This window comes from Oryzias latipes, chromosome 3, assembly GCF_002234675.1.
Source record: "Oryzias latipes chromosome 3, ASM223467v1".
In the NCBI taxonomy this organism is placed as follows: domain Eukaryota; kingdom Metazoa; phylum Chordata; class Actinopteri; order Beloniformes; family Adrianichthyidae; genus Oryzias; species Oryzias latipes.
This window is the reverse complement of record NC_019861.2, coordinates 34,167,709-34,189,511: the sequence shown is the minus strand read 5'-3', so window position 1 is coordinate 34,189,511 and position 21,803 is coordinate 34,167,709. Positions and strand designations below refer to the sequence as shown.

At 39.1% G+C, this 21,803-nt stretch overlaps 1 long non-coding RNA gene across 1 annotated transcript; it reads right to left on the bottom strand.

Moving 5' to 3' along the window:
- Nucleotides 1-1,729: 1,729 nt before the first annotated feature.
- Nucleotides 1,730-2,899, bottom strand: LOC111947173. Its single transcript, XR_002872998.1, has 2 exons — nucleotides 2,579-2,899; nucleotides 1,730-1,978 (listed from the first exon to the last, which is right to left on the bottom strand). It is a non-coding gene; the product is annotated as an uncharacterized LOC111947173 (long non-coding RNA).
- Nucleotides 2,900-21,803: the final 18,904 nt, after the last annotated feature.

Here is a 21,803-nt window from a genome sequence, read left to right as displayed (position 1 = left end):
TGCACCAGAATTGGATTGGCTCTGTTGGTGCAGGTGGAAGAAACGTGACCATCTTCTCCACAGTTGAAGCAATACCAAGGCTTGGGCTTGGTGGATGACTTTTGAGGAGGACTTGGTTTGAGACGTGTGGTGGATTTGGACTCTGCTGCCAGGTTTCGGGTCAGAAGCTGTGACATCTGCTTTTGGAGTCTTTGGAGTTGTTCTTTCATCTCCTTCAGCTCTCTGTTTGGTGGTGGACTGTGGCCACATGAACAGGCACTGTGGGATTGAATGGTTGCTTTCTGTTTAGCTGCACCAATGTGTTGCTTCATCAATGACTCCTTGGCAAGTTGTCTGTCCTCTTCTGTCCTGAGCTGAAGCAACAGGTCAGAAAACGAGGGTGGATTTGTTTTTTGTTGTTCCAGTTGCAGCTTCATAATCAAGGAATTGTCCCAACACCCACGGCAGAACTGTTTCAAAAGATGTCTGTCAACTTCAGATGGTGAAACGCCCCCTTGCTTGACAACAGAACTGAGTGCTAGCTGCAGCCTCTGGAGGTATGCAGATGGTCGTTCCCCAGGGATTTGGAGGGTATTCAGGAACTGGGCAAACAGTTCTTCTCCATCTTGAACAGTTCCAAAAGCTGCATCAAGGGTATTGAGGAACACTGCTGGCAACGCGTCTGGCTTTAGCCCCTTCACCAGGTCAGCTGCAGGTGAAAGAAGGCTCTCCATGATCCTCCGGGTGACTTGCAGGGCAGACAGGCTGGGATCAGTCAGTAGGAGAGCTATCTGTCCACGCCAGGAATCATAATCTGCTTCGTTGCTTTGCTTGGGTGTTTTCCCCGAAAAGGGTCGCAGACGTGGAAAAGATGAAAGTAGGTCAGTGTTCCGAACCACATGTTCCACAACCACCTTCTGGACCTCGGGTGGATTTAGTTGGTCAGGAGACAGCGACGTTCTTTGCCTTGCTCTAGGCTGACGGGATAGCGCCTCCTGCTGGAAAGGTGGTGCAGGTTGTGGTTGTTCTGAGCCAGTGTCAACTCCTCTTGCTTCCTCTTCATCGTCGTCACTGTCCTCATCATCCTCATAGTCATCTTCATGCTTAAGACTTATATTCTTTGCTGCTGCTGAATCCAAGTGGTGGCCGATCTGGGTCATCACCGACTTCAGGACATTGTCGAAATCACAGCCACTCCGATCTGCAATCCTCTTCAATTCGGCCAGATAGTCAGGGGGGCTGCTGTTACTGTCTGCTGCGGCAACACACTCGGAGGCTAGAGGTGTCAAGCGGAACTCAAGCTCATCATTCGCCGATGTATGAGTGCGCGGCAACAGTGGCTCTAAAGCAGCGTATGAATTTTCGTCTGCAAACTCAACGATCAGGTTTTTGTGTAGTGCACTCGTGGGGTCGTTTACGTACAACACACGGCTTAGGTTCCCGTAACTACGCAAACAGTCAATAACGTCATTATCGGCCTTAGTGTTTGTTACCCCTGTAATCAAAACAGACTTATTAACATTAAGTCCAGATCGTGTCACAAACTCCATTGTTTTTTTCCTTTGTTTTTTTTTTTTTTTTTTTTTAATTAACACAAACTAGAAGGAAAAACATTTACACATCAGATGATTCTAGGTTTGACTCCTAGCTAGCTCGCCAAGTGTAACGCTTCTCAGGTTATGGGACTAGACGCAATAATCAGAATTCGTCTCAGGGAGCCCAAAGTATGTAAATGAAAACAAGACAGCGATGAAAGTAAAAGGCAATCGATTGTATTAACAGAAAATAGACATTTAAACAATACAAAAGAACAACAACAAAAGGAACCGGGATATGGGTCTGAGTCCTATTGAGAGGTTTCCAAAAGTCTATTGGTTGGGATGTAGTTGAGGTTTGCTGCAGGTGAGGAGTTGTTATTGAGGGTGGAAGTATCAGGATCTCAGATTTGGGTAGCTCGCCATCAAGTTGTAGATCAAAGAATACATAACAAAAACCTGACCTAGAAAGGGTCAGAAAAAACAAATCAAGAATTGAACAAAAACAAGCCACAGCCATTTCACTGGGTATACTGATAGGTCAGATAAATCATCATTGTAGAAAGTAAAAACAAGAGAAACAATATTCTTATCAAAAAATCAAATAACTGTTTCAAATAGAATTCAAAGTGTGTACACAAGTCAAACAATTCCATATCAAGGTTCAAGGTAAGTGGATAAAAGTTTTAAATCAAAAATGTACTCTGAAGTTACCAATTAATTTTATCCCATTATTAATCAAAGTAGAATAATTTTAAACAAATTAAACTTTCAAATTTCAAATGTTGCGCAACATGGTTTTTCATTCCATTATCTAATTCAAAGACAGTGGCCATTTTGGCATCATGGAAATAAAAGTAACAGTTCAAAGTGTTCAATTAACACAAAAGGAGGAAAGCGACTTAACAAAATTGCGTCGGCTTGAATTCAGCCAACTAAATTAAAACAACCAAACAAGAACCATTAAATAAAACAAAGTCTCAAAGGTGAGGCAGCATTAGCTTAGCTCTGTGACTATGATAAAGCTTTTTTCTGGTTTCGGTGTCGCGACCGCAAAAACTCACCAATGAGCAGGTCTCTTTGGGGTTAGTTAGTGTCCAAAGGTAAATGCTGAGGTGTCCAAATATGTTCGTATTTGTTCGTATTATTCGTAATATGTTTTAGGCGTCCTGGTGTGGCCACAGCAGCAGCAACAGCTGAGAGCAAGAAGCAGCCAACAGGAAGCAGGAAACAGGAAGCAGGAAGTAGCAAGCAGCAAGTAGGAAGTGCACCAGCTGACCAAGAACTTATATACACACCAGGCCTCTCACAATAAGGGCGGGGCCAGGTGCTCACAGTTAGTCTGATGGCTTCTCTGATGCCAAGGGGTTACACAAACATGTGAGCCCACAGATCCTTTTTCTAACTGGAAAACACTGTGATGTAGACAATTTTGAAGCTTAGAAGCTGCAGCGTTTCACAGTTTTTACAACTTGTCAACATGCTAGCACATCTTCATCTGCTGCGTAAAAAAAATTCACCATTTCTGGAAAATTCCACATACAAGGAAGTTTCCTTTGTTTCTGGAAATGAAAAGACAGCACCCTTACAATACCTATGTTAGCCCTTGTGCTATCCTAGGCACTTTAACATTGGGAGTTGGGTCATCTAGACCAGTAGTCCCCAACCTTTTTAGCGCCACGGTATGACCTCACACAAAGTTTTAACGGACCGGTCTTTTTTTTTCTTCAATAACTTTTATTGCACATTTTTCAAATTAACGGACCGGTCTTTAAGACGTTGGTGGACGATTACTGTAGCAACGCCACACAGAAAGAGGAACAGATACGTGACAACACAAATCCCGAGTTTTTATTTTGACACGCATGACATTGTACATCGCACAGGTCTTATCATTTTCTCCCCTTCCCACACTCATGGTGCAAAAAAGAAGTACTGTCTATTAAATGAAGATTTCTTTTTTTGGAAGTTGAAGGCTCCGCTTCTGTCTCCTGGCTGGGCCTTTTCCTCTTGGCAAAGAAACTTTCCAAAGACGTTTGTTTTTTACTCATTTTGCTAGCTCCTGGGTTTTATTTTAGCGTTAACCTATCACGTGACCAAGAAGAGCGTCTTGGCCCGCGTTTATGGTGACATAGACGGATGTGACAGAGAATCGGGCAATTTTTCAAAATAAAACATCTTTCAGATTCCGATATAAATAAACCGGAAGTAAAGTAATGTTATTAATTATTTCTGTGCGGCCCGGTACCATATGACCCACGGACATCTGCGGCCCGGGGGTTGGGGACCACTGATCTAGACCTACTACACAGTGCGCTGAAACTTTTTTCTTCAATTATTTGTGAACCTCACTGGTGTCCATGGATTCCATGAAATCTTTCCACCTTTATCCACCTTTGTCATGGTAGGGAGAACACGTCAATGTAAGGGTGGGGTCATCTAAGAAAGCACAAGGGTTAGGCATGTTTGCTTGGTCTGATCTTTTAGTCTTTTCTGGGATTTCTGCTGCTTTCTTTGAGCACAATCAGATGCCTTTCATCCGTATCCTTCCTTGTATGATGCTGGTGAAAACATGTTCTTTTTTCTGGCAGCAGCTTACTCTGGTGATGGGGTAACCAATCATTATTCCCTATCCCTGCTACTTCCACCTGTCACTGTCACCATTTAAACCATCTCAAAGGTATCATTTGAGTGTGTTATCAACCATTTGCAAAACTTTCTTTTGAAAGTTTTAATGGTTGACACCTCAGGGTCAGCTTACTGAATGAATTCTGGGCACCTTTAGATGATTGAGGAAATGCAAGAATTGTGGTCACGGAGGTGACCTCTCCTCACATTCAACTGATTACCATTGAATAAATGTTATTTCCCTGCTGCTCCCTTGTGGACCGAGCTTTATTTTCATTTTCATTTTCTTTCTTCAAGATGAAACTATTTATTGGAGCACATTGAATTGTTTTGTGTCACACACTCAAGACAAATTCAAGGTTTTTGTCTGTGATGAGAATGTTATTTTCTTGTTTTTGCAGTTCTCGTCGGGTTGCAGCTTGACGTGAGATAGCGCCAGCATCCCGTTCTCTTGTTGGGTTAACACTTTTGTCCTCTGGAAGGGCACAAGTGGTATTAGCGCAGCTCCTGTGGGAACATGCGCAGCCTTTCAGCACACTGATGGCAAACCTGCTGCCATTGTCATGAAATTGTGTTTTATCATAAGACGCATGCTAATTTCTGTGTTGAAACAGTATTTCCAAGTTTTCAAACATGGTTAGATGTATTTAATGCAGCGTATTTGTTTTCATATGTACAGAAAAATGCAAAAAAATGTGCAGCAAAATACTAAATTGATTCACTCCAATCATCCTCTGAGCTACTTTCAAAGTGTTCTGAGTGATCTTTGAATTAGAACACCAACAGAATTATCTGAATGTTTGTCCTCTGTCACCAGAAAAATGCCACAAAAACATATTAAAAACACAAAAAGAAGACTTATATCTGACTCTAAGGGTAAAGGATAATCATATGAAAGGTGTTAATATAGGAACAGGATTAGATATGTCAATTTAAAAGTAAACACAAAGAAATGGTTTAAATCTTTTACAAAAAGGATAAGAGTCACATGGTCACTTTTTCTGTTCTTGTCCGAACCCCATAATACTTGTAATGACTGTCTGAGTATTTAGTTATCATTTATTTATTATCTAATAACATGCTGATAATTGATAATCAGACAGATAATGGGATTATTAATATTAATATATTGTATGGATGTTTGTTGTTGTTTTGTATTTTTGTTTTCACAGTTAAATCAATTTAAAGGAGTCAGGCTAAATAAGCCTCATTTTCTGCCTATCTCCCTTTCAAACATGTTTGTCGTGGAGACTAATGAAAGACTGTCAGTAGTTATCACAGAGTGTTAGAATGTATCTATTGTTGTTTTAAAAGTGTGTTTTAAATAAACTGAACAACTTGAGTAAAGTTAGCTTTACTTTTCTAATTTAACTTTATTCCCCTGCTGCCGTCAACTGGATCCAAGAAAGACACACTGAGTTCAAGATCTGATAGACTTGTCAAGGACTGTACATTACGATAACATAGATGTTCAAGTCTTGAATCTTTATTGATCAAAATGTCAAACAGTGGCCATTTTTCTCAATTTATTATTTTGGATGACTTGGTTGCCCTCAGTTATTGTGCTAGAAACAGCACTGACGGACATTCTTCATCTTCATTTTACTTTTCGCGTGAACTTGATCTTCACTACATCTATAAGTGTCAGAACCTGGCAGATGTATGCAAGTGGAGCACATGGGGTCATCTAGCAAAATCCTTTTACCCTTATTGTGTATCTCTAATACAGGCAGCTGTCTGAAAGGTGGGTCACAGTTGTGATGAAGCAGCCATTAGCTGTAAGGGACTGACCTCACAAAAGGAAATCTGTCACAAACTAAGTTCTTTCAAGTATCCAGCTCCAAAAATGCATGATCAATCGAGCTGACTCAAGTGTTTTTAGGAGTGAGATTCGCAGTCAAGAGTGTCAGTGTGTGATTATACCTCCATCTATCATTCTGATGGGACTAAATATTGGCTCCTCGTGACAGACTCTGAGGAATAGGACTCGACTTCAAGACAGACTTCACGGACTTACTAGATCAGCAGTCTAGAACATTCACAAGGGAGGACAGGCTTTTCCCCTTATCCTCTCAACAACCTCTTAATTTATGGTCCTGGGCTTCCTTTTTTCTTCTTGCTACCATTTTAATCAATGCCACAACCTCCCAATGCCAAGAATCCTGTTACAGAATATTAATAATAGTATTTCCTGGACCAAACAACAGCAAAACACATTCAAAAAGCAAGGTTAAATATGTGACAAAGACTTGTTTGAAGATGGTTGAATGGGCTGAAGATATTTAAAAGTTTAAAAGAGAAAGTACATCAAATTAAATTATTTGTGAATTACTGTTCATACATGTCCAACAGAAAGTGCTTTAAACCTATGGGTCACATCTACCAAAATGCCACTGCGTGGCAACCTAAATGGCAAATTTATGGCAAATCCAGCAGGTGGCCACGGAGGTTTAAAGGGAAAGTTAACGTTTTACGGTGACTGGATGTTTCTTTTTTTGACATTGGTCGATGGTTGCCTGGAAGGCAGCAGCGCAATAATTGACTGAAAGAAGGGGCTCCAAGAAACCCCAAATTGTCATCCGATTTCAGAGGTTTAGCCCCCGCTCCTGCCCCCCAATGCTGCCATCCCATTGCCTCTGATCAATTGTTAGAAATCGTCCTGTAGCTGCTTGGACATTTGACGAGGCCGGATATAAGTCCTGCTGTGGTTGGACCGCTTGGACCTTTGTTTGGGCGTTGGGGCTTTGGCCTTGGCTGGGTTTCTTGGAAGGCATGATGTGTAAAAGTTACAACGTGTGCTGCTTCTTTTATATCCCTGAGCTACTACGCGGCTGCTGGCCGGCCACAGTCAGGAAACATTTACACATCGTCCACTTAGAGCTGCTGCCGGCCGCGGATCCGTCTGCCACCGCTCTGTGGCCGCCCAATTTTATAATGACGTCATCCCCGCCTAAATGACTGATGCCGTCTATATTCGAGACCACACCAACATTTAAAAAAATAAAATAAATCAGGTGTCAGCAGCTAATCTTAAAGATTGTGCCGATGCCTCACCATTGCTCTGTGGCAGCCGTGACTGTAGCATTACATGGTAAAGTGAATAAAAAATATAAATAAAAAATAAATCAAATAAGTAGAAAAATTAAATAAGTAAATATTGAGTGAAAGTAAATATTGTGTAAAAATGTTCCTAAATTTCAGTTAAAAGCCAACCTAAAATAGGTCTCGAGCCTTCCTTTAACGACTTAAACCTTAATATTAAATCCTTTTACTGCTGATGAATAAATATGTCTAGAGGGCTTGTTACCAAAAAGCAATATTTAAGGCCAGAAAGAAAAATGACACGGTCATGATGAGTGTAAATAACCTATGCTGAGTAGAGTCTGATGTCGGCAGCTGCTGAGACTTCACATTTGCAGTGGGAGTTGTTTATTCTTGTAAAGTACTTAGTAAAAGATGTAAAATCAATCAAAAAAGTCTAAATTGATTGATTATCATTCAGTCATTCTAGATGCACAACAGCAAAATTTATTTACAAAAAAATCAAATGAATGTTTCCAGCTACATGACTTGTTCCATATATTATTTCATCATCCACTTCAGAGAGAAATGATTTCTGAGGAGAGACTGCCAGGGTTTTTTTTTTAAGTGTTTTTTCATGTTTGGCTATATACTTCAAAATGCAAAGTTCCTCAGCTTAAAAATGGAATCGTTTTAAAATGGTTGCTATTAAAGGTTTGTGCTTTATGGTGCATGTCATGTTTAAGCTTTCTTAAAAATTCATGTCTAAAAAACCCCAATGAATCTTGATGTAATCAAGGGGAGTAAATTGATACTAAAACAACACTTAAATGTTGTCAAGTCAAAGAAATGAATCTGTATCAATGTTTTTATCAAACATAAAACTAATACTGGAATTTAGTGAATAAAACAAATCCTGATGTAATTGTCATTTATATGTTGGATTCATTTAAAAATGGAAAAGTCTACATTTACTTTTTTTATTCTTCTTTTTTTTTTTTTTAGCCTTGGTCATTTTGCAGCTGAGAGCTACAAAGTCTAACTCCTGAGTTGAACAGCCCTTGTGTGGCACAAAAGATCACAACAGTCAGTGAAGGAAAAAAAATAAAGTTTACAGACAAGAAAAGAGACTTATAAGATGATGCTGCAATGGTTGAAACTACTAAATAAAACCAGAGGAGGGTTACACATTAAGAAACATTATGAAAAGACAGTTTTTGCTGAACTCAGAAGACTGTAGTGTGAGACCTGAAAGGAACACATTCTGGCTACATTGTGTGTGTCCTTCTAAATACAAACCTTGTCATATTATTCCGCTATAAAAGCCACTTAGAAGAAGACTTTGAGCAGAGGCCAATGAAGAGGAAGTAGAGGAGGGGGTTGGGGATATTTCATGAGAAATTTGCATGAAGGACAAAAGTTAATACAAAAAAGAGGTAAAGTGAATGAATCAGCTTCAGGAAGGAAAAGTGAATAAATGAAGGTGGAAAAACAAGTTTTTGCTTCACCACATAAAATCACCCTAATGACAGTAATGCATATTATTTCGGGATATTTTGACCACAACAGGTTAGAGACAAGAGTCGGTGACGCAAAGTAAATGTATTCAAAACCAAAAGTGACAGTTTTGGCACCTGAACAACAGGATGACTAACAGGAGTGAGCTCAGAGCATGCTTTTGGCAAACCGGAAAAATCGCCTTTGAGTTTGTTCTGGTGGGACTGAAGAGAACTTGAGGACCCTGGAAGCTTAAAGATCCACGTCCAGGCGGAGCAGAGAAGAAGTGAAGCCCTAGGACCCATTGAGCAAAGGAAAGCACAGTTTAGATAACAAATAGTGGGCTTTGAATATTACATATTACTAAATAAGAAACTGCAAGGTTGCTTTACAAGGAAAAGTTAATATTTTTTTAAGTAGATGCTGACTAAAAAGGGAATTGCTGCATGCTGGAAAGATTAATTGTCAAGATTTCACTTTTCCCGAGCATCGAGTACACAAGCACAGACTGAATATGTGTTTAATGCTCCTGGCACTTGTCGGTGCTCAAGGATATCTGGTTGCCATGGTGACATGGGAGGAGCCACACTCCCCTGCCATGTTTACATTTGTTAGTTGTCAGGGTCTTCGCCTTTTTATTCGACTAAGTGACGTTCAATGTAAACTCAAAAACAATTCATGCATGGAGGTCTGCTGAAAACTCCATTATTTATATTTATCAATTATTTATATCTATAAAAAACCCTCTCTAAAGCAGAATAACTGTCTATTTTTTTGTTCACCTGGGTTGTTTCAGAGACAACCCTGTTGCATTAACAGTAAACCTTAAGATGAAAAACCCCTTACAGTGCAGAAGAGAGGATGGATCCATGTTTGGGATAAAGCAAATTAAAGTTGGTGATGGTGCAATAGCTTCAGCTAGGCTTTTGGAGAGACCCACTCAGCAGAAAAGCATTCAGCTCACTTCAAGATCTCACCATGACTGCCAATCTGTGTTTTACTACAATGTCAAAGCCTGAAAATGGACTGGGACCTTTGGCCAGAATGACCCATAGCAACCCAAACTGTGCAACACAGTCTGGGTCAGGAAATGATTCCTGTAAATATTGTAAAGGAACTTATACAAGGAGGTAAAAATCAATATGTCATATAAAGGAAGTGCTAGTCATCCATATATTTTGTGGTTTCAAGAAATAAATTAACAAACCGCCTTTATTATCATTTGCAACAAGTACAAGTATAGGTTCCATGACATTACTCTTATTCTAGATGGGTAGAAAAAGTGGAAATGGTTATTAGTTGATACAAAAACATCTGCATGTATTTTTTTCTGTGAATTTAATAGAATATACCAGATATACTAAAGTAAAAGGAGGTATGTCATTGCAATTCAGTGGTCACACGTGCAAAGTAGAACTTTCTGGACGGCGTTGCATCGGAAAATGAACCACAGCTTATCTGACGTGCTACAGTCCAATCACTATACTTTACAAAGGATCTAATGTGAATAAACAATATTTATGGGTCATTAGTAGGAGCTCTAGAGCATGAAATAACACCAACATGACCTGGCTGACGGCTAAGCAAACTAAACTGTCATTTTCGTAAATGACGAGCAAAAATGAAAGTATTTGTGATGTAAACTGTAGTTGTGGGTTATGCATTTCTTACCGCAGCCTCAGCCAAAACATTTTGCCCTTCTGGCGGAAACCCACCCGTCTGAAGTCAGATCATCAACCTGTATTTATAATTACCATTAAGATGACAATAGCGACACCGACTGGATGAAAGGATTCAATATGGCTCCTACATTCCATCAATGTGCAATATTGTAAGTGCAATATATCTCTGCCATCATGGACATAACTGTTCTTTGCTTTGTTTTAACTACTTCCTCTCTGTGGAAATTTTCTATTTTCTATTGCACATTTTGCACCTCTTGCACCTTTGTAAATCTTTTGGTACTTGGAATATTGTATTCTTCATTTTTGTTAAATTATGTTATTATTCTATTATTTCTGTGAAATTATTTTCTATGCATGTTAGCACTGAATAGTGAGCGTCTTTTTTCATTTCATTGTATACGCGCAGAATGCAAATTGTACATGTGCACAGTGACAATAAAGGCATTCTATTCTGGCATTGTATAAAGTATTATATTCAAGCAATCATAAAAAAAATTAAAAAAAATAAGACAGAATTATTACATAAAAACAGTTTACCCAGCAAATATTACATAAATACAATTCCAAGTCTTGAAGCGCATCAAGTTTGTATAAATATAGTTTTTTATAGTTTTTATAAATTCACCTTGAATATGTGTGCAGCTTAAATCACCTTCTTCCTCTAGACTTGGAGAGACCTGGTTTTAAACACAATAACACCTGACTGGTTAAAATCTAAGCTTTGACTCACTATGGTTGACAGAACATCAAGTCTAGCTTTCTTTGCTTCCTAAGTAGGGCTCCATATCCACCCCAGAAGACCAAGATCCCAAAGATTCACTCAACCAGCACAGAGCCAGGATAGCTTGACAACAAGTAGCTCAGAATAAATGGAGAGCTGTGTGTATCTTGGCAGTGTGGTGCACCAACAGGGAAGAATGGACATGGACTTAAAACCCAGCATTGGAAAAGCAAGGGCACTCTTCATCACCCTCAAAAACATCTGGAGACCCCACCTCATCACAACGCGATTTACCTGTTCAACTCAAACATTAACTCTGTCCTTATGTGCGACTCTAAAACATGCTGAACAACAAAACTCACCAACAAGAGATAACAGACTTTTAGAAATTCTTGTCAAAGATGAAATATCTAGATCCACTGGCTGGAAACCTTCAGCAACACAGAGCTCTGGCAAAGAACAAACCAGAGACCAGAGGGAAGAGAGACACTGAGGAACACTCACCTGGCATACTCAGGGGCAGAGAAATTGAGGAAGACCAAGGAACTCCTGGAGAAGGAACCTAGAGGGAGCAGGAAAGGATCGCCCAGGACAAAAGACGATGGCAGGGAGTTGTTGATGGCCCATGCCAGACCAGGGATAAAAGGACCAACTAACACAATGAATATATTTAGAATTAAGTATTAATCATAAAAGGGATTTATTAAAAATGCTTTTGCAAATGTAGGTTCAACTATGCAAAATCAGAAGTTCTCCTTAAGAAGTCAAAGTGAACGTCCTCAGACATTACCTGAGGAAGTGAAGGCATTCCTTTTATATTGACATCTGATGTCTATTTCCATCTAATTTGTTGTAATTTGGCAGTAATTGACTTAATGCCTGGTCCGACAAGAGCATGCTTTACTCATATGGATCGTTGTATGGCAAGTTTAATTGATGCAGAGTCACAGCAGAATGCTGAGCGAGAGAGCAGTGAAACAAGTGAATGCTTGACAAGCCTTCCTCATGTTATCAGACAAGCTGATTTTAGAGGCGTAAATTGTCTAAGTGAGTCCACGCTGTCTGTCATTCCAGATAGTTTTGTGCCCATCAAAATCCCTATTTGACTGGTGACTTCATTTGAATAATGGGCAAGGAAAAAAGGGCAAAACTCTGCACTTTTAACCTTAATATATTTCCTTTTCAGTCTGATTAAATTACATGTTTCACTGAATCTTAATTGCTTTTTTGTGAACCTGCTTATGTGATCTGATTTGCAATTTTCAGTGGGAATTGTATTGTATTACTTTGAATATCAAGGAAAGTCAGACAGGGCAACGCGCTTTCCACAATTTGCTCTTGGACTTTTAATGGCATAAAATACATTTCAAAGGGCGTAAGCAGTATCCTCGCATAAAAAGTCAATCATTGTCCCTTTAATTTACATGCATTAAGTACCTTTTCCAAATCCGATCAAACAAAATAGAGAAGCATTACTGTTTGTCCCCAGATAGTGTCGAGAAAATCTTTTCAAATGACCGTTGGATTTTTCTGCGCAGTCCCAGGTGTAGGTCTGCTGATTATATGGGCTTCTCTCCAGTGATCATCCACTGTGAGACTGGTGCTTAAAATGCATCATCCGCTCTAATTAATCGAACAAAGTGATTAATCATGTTTAGTTCTCTTTCTGTTTGCATGCAAGCTGTCATAATCAATTATTTGTGGGATAAATCGTGGCTCCTAGGACGGGGACAGCAGGAGTGAAGCGGGGCGCCTCATGAAGACTGATGACAGCCCTAAACATGGGACATGACAGTAGGAACATGGCGGAGATTGAAACCGTAACCCTCCGAGCACATCATAAATTATCTCACTCAAGATAAAGTGATTGATTTGCATCGCTCCTCGCTGCACCTGGAGTTGCTGTCCTTCACGAGAAAACGGTAAATAAAAATACAGGTGGGTGAACACTACATGTGAACTATTACAGGCTGATACTGTGGAAGAAAACCCCATCAGATGTGTTATTTAAGGCTGGTCTGCGGAAATCTCTTTTTTCTCCTTGGGTAAACACGTCTAGACAGAGACAGCAGTCTGTTACTGGAATATTGTCTGCAAGTCATAGAAGCTGACAGTTACATTTACCTCCAGACTAACAGCCAACAGCGAGTTTGATTCACAACCCTTGACACAAAATGTTGCACTGGATGAGCGGTAGGTTTACCCTATTTAAAGGTGAAGGCTGTACCTTTCACACTCTGTCACCCTCTCCACAAAGTGAGAGGGAGCTGAATTGACAGTAGGACTGCTGCAAACATGTGGGGAAGGGTTCTGTGGAGGTCCTCTGTTCATTCAAATTCTGACAGATGTGCCAACAGCTGGCTGTCATGTGGCTTCAACCTCTGATTTTTATGCAGAGACAAAACTGCCTCCTTTGTAAATGTATTGAACCTTTGGAAAATAAAAGCAAATTATATTGTTTAGGGCTCTTTAAACAAAGCTTGTAAAATTTGATTTGTTGTTTTTTTTCAGATGTAGTGGAGCTGCATTCATTTTATGAGGTCAAAATCAAAAATATCCATCCTCTTTGCAAATGACCTCAACATAGAAACAGTTTTCCAGGAGAAAATTCAAAATAATAAAAAATCTCAACGCAGACACCACCGTTGGAAACCATTAAACACTGGAAATGAATACATGAATCTTATTTAAAAAAACAGTTAGGATGTGAAAAAGAACCTTGTTGTGCTGTTTAAATATCCAGTAACGTCAAAAGCTTTGTTTCATCACAGATGAAACGTCTTTCATTAACTTTTTATCCCAACTCACTTGTGGTTTTCAGGAAGAAAACAAGGCTTGAGCATCACTTCGCTTCCATCAGGTTGCATTGCAGGCAGGTCGATTGTTTAATCAGGGGTGTCGGGCTTCAGACATCGAGGTTCAGCGTCCTGCTGGTTTCCTAGAATCCCAGGCCTACTTGCTGAGGATTTCCTGGATTAGATGTGTTTCGACAATGAGAAGCTGGTTAGTTGGAAAAATGTAGGACTCGAGGCCTGAAGTTTGACAGATGGGATTTAAATAAATCGCTGAGTCCTCAAGTTTTATGGTGAGTACAAAAACATTTCCGTTCATTTCAACAACAAAGACCACAAGCCAATTTCAGTTCTTGCTTAATTCAGATCATTTCTAATTGTAAAAGGTTTGCTAGGCCAACAGGATTAAAGGGGCAGGACAAATATGTGGCCTGGGCTGATGGATGAAAAACTAAACCAAATAAAATAGAAGAGATAAAGCTAAAAGTATTTATGATTGCTATAATTCAATTAATTTTAACACCTATATTGTGTTCGGGGTAAAACTGATCCATTTTCACATTTGGAAAAAAATCTACTTAAGACTGTTAGAACATAATTTGTTCATTCCAGTATGACCACCACATTATCTGCCTTGTAAAGACCCACTCCAATCATCTTTTGATCTATTTTCAAAGCATTCCCAGTGGTCTTTAAGTTATGATGATGATGCTGTTTTTAGCCAAAATGAGACAAAAAAAAAAAAACTGTGGTTTTCTAAGACATAGTTTCTGCAGAGCAGTGGAGGTTTATTAGAAACTTGCCTCCGGGTTATCGGTGGGACTGTTGGCAATAAGCAACCTCACCCTTCCCACTGGAGCTTGTGGGATGCCCAGCGTAGTTTCTATGCCACAAATTAGTGATTTTTCAAACAGCATCTCTTTGTCTTCTTTAGATTCACAACAATTTGAATAAAGAAATACTCAGAAAAGCAATGTTTACCCTAATTATTCTCTATTTATGTCCTGTTTCATCAGAGAAATGCCACAAGAACATGTTAAAAATACCAAAAAACCCTATTTTCATCAGAAAGGTTCATTAATGACAACAGTCTAGGATTTTTTTTTATGTAATTCCCCGTACTGAGCAAGCAACAAGAAGAATCTGGAGATGAAAACTTGTCACAGTTTGCTATGACAGGTGAAAGTCAGAGAGGACAGGAAAGAGTGACAGAAGCAAAAACACCAGAGGAAATAATAGACTCCAAGCAATCAGATTCAAAGACAAAAACAGAGCAGACAGGTATAAAGGTGAGAAAAATGCTCATTGTATGCTTTATTTTATCCTATGAATTTAGTTCTCCTGCAGAAAACCTTAAATATATGTTTTAGAATCACAATATGCTTTACTAAAAACAAGCTGACCCCACCCTTACATTGACGTGTTCTCCCTCCCATGACAAAGGTGGATAAAGGTGGAAAGATTTCATGTAATCCATGGACACCAGTGAGGTTCATAAATTATGGGAGAAAAAAGGTTCAGAGCACTGTCTAGTGGGTCTAGATGACCCAACTCCCAATGTTAAAGTGCCTAGGATAGCACAAGGGTTAATATTAGCGGACACCCAACTGCAGAGGAGGGGTGATCTGGTGTTCCAGGAGGATTTTTACATAGCAGAGGCCAACTGAATGATTGTAAATTATTCAGGTCCTGCCAGTGCAAAACAAACTAAATCATAACGTACTTAAATATTCATATAAGGGATACTTCAGTGGTCTCGTTTTTCTGGCTTCATTTTTGTTTAACTAAAAGTAAAACATTTGGCCGGTATACCTTATCCCTCTTCTACAGCAAATGGCCTCTTTAGGTCCAATTCATTTTCCAGAATAGGCTCTCTTTAAAACATTTGGTACACAGTTATGCTTGAATACTTTGTGATTTTTACAAATGGTGGTGGCTGTCCAAAAATGGAAACAACTTCTGTAAATGTATGATAAAAATAAAAAAACATACTGTTAAGGTGGAATTAGTAGAGCTACAAGACGTTTTCTTTTTTGTAAAACTCAATATATTGATATCATACAAATGTGATTTCTTTTTTATTTATTTTGATCCGTTTAATCCAAACAAATTTCAGAAATTAAAATTAAGGAAAAAGACTGAAAAATACATAGATGTATTGAATATACTCAAGATTTTAATTCATATATTAAAAATTGATTTTAAACTAAGTATGTAAATAAAATAAAATAATGCTTTATTCTTGACATTATAATTGCTCCTAATCATCCATAGAAATATTTGGACACACTAAATCCATAAAATACAGTGACTTTCCAATAGAGTTGAAGAAATTGCTTGAAAGGGATGGGAAAGCTGTGATTCAGCTTGTTGAAACCTTAGTTTTGATGGTATGCTCGGAGACAGCCTTTAATTTGAAACTGCGATCTTCACAGGAGGAAAAAGCAAACATTGTGTCTGAGCAGGAGGATGAGAAGATCCAGATAAGCTGAGACAGATGGCCTGTGTCGGCACTGCCACCTTAGCGGGTCAACACTCCAGGCGCCACAACACAGTCAAGAATGTCATCTGGGATCAGTACCTGCATCTCTCTCAAAGACTTCAAACAAGCCCTCACACCGGCCTGGGCCATGTGACAGACGTACACACACACACTCACACACCGACAGTCATACACCAAATGTACATGCATACACACTCACCAGACTACAGGGAATTGTTGGGGCAGAAAAATCCAAGGGGGTTGATGGGTAGTTATGGCAGCTGACAGTGTGCTGCACACTCAGACAAATAGACTCTGGCAGCTTCCCCTAAGAAAGACTCGCGGCTGTTTTTATTTTTCCTTCTTTTTTTCCTCTTTTTTTATTACTGCCTGCCTGACTGCTTCTGCCTTTTACCAAACATCCATTGTTTACCTCTGTTCTGTTCAGTCTCACCTCAAATGACAAACCATCCGTAGAGAGCCACTTCCTTTTCACTTCCCTCCTTTCTTTTATGCCTCCTCTTTAGTTCTTTCCCTATTGCAGCGTTTCTTTTCAAGTCATATTTTTTTCCTTTTATCCTATAACGATAAATGAGCTATAAACTGACGTGGTGTCAGACTTTCTCCAATAGATTCACAGTTTTAAAATGAAGTCTGGCAAAGCTCAACACCAACTCAGGGGAACAATCATGTGGACGGGGATTCTTGACGCTCTCAGCGGATCCTCGTACGTGTTTAGATCATGATCAGAAGATGAAGAAAAAGTAGTCCAGAAAAGAAATGTAATAATGTAAGTGATGGGATTTAGACATGGAATAAATAAAGCTGCACCAGCTGCTTTAACGTTGAAGTTCAGTAATAGCTCATGTGTCACACTCAGTGTCTACAGTCAAACTGCATTCATGTGATTAGGCCTGATTTCACACACCGTATCATTAAAATGCATCGCAGCCATCCTAAAGTGAAATCTGCGGTTTTCTTTCCAGATGCAGACATTTTCAAACACGCTCAACCCACAGATGAAGGAAAAAAGTTGTAGCTTTTTTTCTTTCAAATATAGAAAAGTAAATAGATGGCATGGTGATCCATGAAGCATTCAAGCATTATTTTGGACAACTGTGTTGCGATTCAATGTTATCTATAAAAAACACTGAATTAAATTGAATTGAACTGAATGAATTGAAACAATGAAAACTGTTTTTACTTTTTATTTTACGTTTTGCACTTTTAAAATACAAACAAATAAAGATAAAAAAAAACACAATCAAGTAAAGAAATAAAATGAAATAAAATACACAAAAACAAAACAAGCAAACAAAGTTGAACAAGTGGGGTAAAACAAAAAGTAGTTCTGAGCGGGCTGCATATTGCTTCCATTTCCTCCATTGGAGTTTCAGCTTTGAACCGTAAGTGAAATGTCATTTTTTCCATAGAACAGATCTCTTCCATAATGTCTCTCCATTGATCCAGTCTTAGTGGTTCACTTTTAAGCCAATTTCCTCATAGCTTTTTGGCACGCCATGATCATGACTTTAAAAAGATACTTGTGCTCTGTTGGAATCACTCTGGTTGGTAACAGTCCTAGGTCTAGTATCCGTGGGTCCGCGGGTATTTCATACCCTCGTATTTCCTGCAAGGTTTTGATGATGCTTTGCCAGAAGGGAAGAACTTTACTGCATGTCCAGAAGACGTGTAAATGATTGGCGTTGGCGCCTCCACAGAGTCTCCAGCATTGTTGTGGAGTCTTCAGCTGTTTGCTCTTTAAGTGAGGACTGATAAAGAACCTTGTTACATTTTTCCACCCGAATTCTCTCCATTGTCTGGAACTTGTTGAGGTATGTTGTAGATGTCAGATTGAATACCAGTCATCCTCTGAGATGTTAACCTGCATTTCTATCTCCCACTTCTGTTTTAAGTACAACGAATCAGAACCATTACTTTTCAACAGACATTTATACAGTTTGGAAAACATCTTTGAAGGCAGTTTCTTATAAGCCCTCGTCACCATTTCTATCACATCACTGCCTTCCTGTGGAATTGAGCTTTGATGTAGAAAACACACTCAGCACAAGCCCTCTGCTCCGCCCTTTTCTGATGCATCTACTTGTAGACAACTAGATCCATGTATGCTGGAATCTGGCTTAAAACTCTACAGTGGCATAGCTCCAGTGTTGCTCGCCATCTTTCTCTGGACTGCTAAACTTAGGTCGAAGGTGCGAGGGGCTGTAAGCTCCTTGGAGAACCGCTGTGAACAGTCGGCTGACAGGAAGTGCGGACAGGCTTGCTCTGTGTCAAAAGTCCCACCTACAACTCAGAGGTGAGTTTGTGATTAACCCCTACTGCCCTGCAGAAACTATGTCCTAAGAAAACAACAATTTTTAAAATTCTGGTTCAATTAATTGAAAGGTTACTGGGAACGCCTTTATAATAGATCAAACTATTCAAAATATATACTATATATATATATATATATGAATATTTGACTTAACATTTTGGGGTTTATTGATATTTGCGTTTCTTTTTTACACTCTGATGATCCAGTAGACTTGTTGAAAAATATAAAATTCCACTTTTTTTTTTTTTTCTACACTATATTGGGCATTTATGTTAGCTCTGTAAAATAAAAAGCAAGAGTGTGATACAATCATGTGGTAGTAACACAGCTATAAATAAACAAATGATCCAGAGCGACACGATGTCGCCTGCTGTGACAGCAGCTGAACATAATGCCATTGAATCTAGCTAGTGTATTGATCAGTGTTAAGCCTTCAGACAAACGTGTCGTTCTTTAGGCTTTCAGCATATCAATACATGTAAGTGTATCATTATTGACAGGCCATGTTGTTGCTAATCTTTTATTGTTTCAACCACAAATGCCTCCCATGTCAAAGTTATCCTTAAAAAGGCTAAAAGAGAGGTTTTTCTTTTCTTGTCTTTTTTTTATACTATTGCCTTATAAAAGCTCATCTCATTCATTTTTTAGCAAGCAGCAGCTGGAAAATGTCATTAATTTTTCTTCCCTGGCTGTGTGTCAGAACAAGTTGGTCGACTAATGAGCTGCGTTTCCATTGTTCTTTTTCTGCTTTACATTGTTAAAGTAAAAATTTTATATACAACTAAATAAAAGTTTCAAAAAAACACGCAGATTTTTTTTCTCATCCACTTTGGCACAAAGCAACAAGTTCTAAATGCAACACTGACATTTCATCACCTCTTCAGAGCCAGAAAAAGTAACAGCCGTGTGCTGCAGATCAAAGAAAAACACATGTATCTGCTTTCTTTGTGTTCTGGTTTCCATTCATGGCATAACAAAATTGAAGAGTACACATGAAAAGAACAACACTAAAGAACACAACTGCCTTCCTCCCTCATCGAGGCATCATTAAGACCCATGTCAGGACGGGAAATATGATTCATAGGACAGATCAGGTGAGTTTTTATTTTTTTTACTGCCAAGTAGAACTCACAACAGACAAATAATTATTGTTAGGATTGTTAAACTGCATAAATGGCTGTATTTTGGGAATAATGGCAAACAAAGAGATGCAGATTATGAAAGAGAAATCTGAGAAAAGTCTGTGATTATGATCATTTTTGTCAATGGCTGTTTGTCATACAAAAGTAAAACCTCAGTGTTGAATGGCAGCTTGTACAATGGTTTCAGATTTATCAAATAGGGTTTGTCCCCCATTTATTTCAATATAAAACACTGCAGGAGTGTTTTTGCTCACAGGTGGGAGAATGAAAATCTATAACATCTTTTATGCTACACTGTCTTCTTAAATGCATATTGTAAAAAATCTCAATGTTGTTTAAACCTTAGTCACAACCTTAGTCCCGTGCTTCTGACCACTGTCAGAAAGGGGAAAAAAAAGTCATCACGGGAAAGGTTCAACACCACGCTCGGGCATTTCGCTGGAAATATTTTCAAAAGCTGCGATAAGAGCCCTCAAGTTTGGCCTGAATAGAGCGATCACCCCAAATATGAATCCCTTCCACTGACGTGTCTCAGCAGCATCGTCCGCCATGGTTGATGTTTATGTTCTCGTTCCTGCCTACTTCAACGCAGAATTAAGACGTGTGTAGCGTCTCAATGACATACCCAAGTGGCCTGGTTTGCATTTTAAAAGATCGGAGATGTGTCGTTCAGACTGTCATGAAATAATCAGATACAGGTCGCATAGGGGCAAAAAAAAAAAAAATCGGAATTGGGTCGTTTCAGCCTTCAGTGTGAACGTAGCCTTATAGAGCAGGTGAGACGTAGGGATATGGTTCAGATTTGGATTTTTTTCCAACCTGAGTGTAGTTTCTGACATCCTACAGGCGTCCTGCTGGCACTTACATATCATGTGCACACACCGTACATGCAGCTTATGGGCGTAAGGAGCCAATGCTCACACCTTACTAACGACTAAAATGTGACGTAAGGGCACTTTACAACAGCATCACCCGTGCATCATTAGTGCGTGCGACTTACATTATCCTTTACGACACATTTACCACATACACGCATGAGCTGTGTGGTCCTCTGTGTTTTTATCTTCTTTTTATCCATTTTGTTGTTGTATTTTGCTTTTTTTAAAATTTTGTTTAATAATGTGTAACTAATTTTAGTCTCTGTACAGCACTTTGGAAACTGTTTGTTTGGGAAATGTGCTCTATCAATGAAGTGGATTGGATTGGATTAGGCTCATGACAATGGTATGTTCCATTGTAAGACACACCTGCGCTCCTCTCTACGACCCTTCACGGACCCGGACAACCCAAAGTCCCACGGCACCCATACAGGTCAACCTCCATTTGGGTCAAACTCCATTGGGGGTATGTGACTAAGGCTTTCAGTTGTGTGCAGCAGAGCAAGAGAAAACGTTCAACAGTTTGAGAGAATATACTGTATGTGGCTTTAGATGTAAAGCTCTGATCTCAGAGTTTCAAACACGGATAACATCACTGTAAAGTCGTTCCTGGTGAGGTTTGCTCTGTGGTATTTCTTGCGGGTCCCACCAACATGGAAAAAAAAAGAAGGCCAGACGAGTTCTCAAAGTGTCTTAGATGGTCAAAAATCTGGTTGAGATCAGGGTGGAGTTGAATAAAACCACAGCTCAGCCACATCATTGCATCTAAAAGTGACAAAAGTCTTGAAAATGATTTTTGTTTTTTTAAATCTACAAAATCAAACCTTTTGCTGGAAAACATTTGATGTTCCAGCTCTCATATGACCATTTTTGAATAGAGAACATTTTCTCTTTGATCTACAGAAGAATTTCTGTTGAATTTTGGAGCTGCTGCTAGGTGGATGTCAGACCCTGTCTAGATGTTTTTTCTAAAACTTTTTAGAGCTAGAAAATGGATCTGAAGTTGAAAGACACAGCTCCACAAGTAATTATGGGAAAGGTCATTAATGTCACTTAATATGCACATATTTAAGAAGAGGATAAATCTTAGTCGACTGATTACTATGAA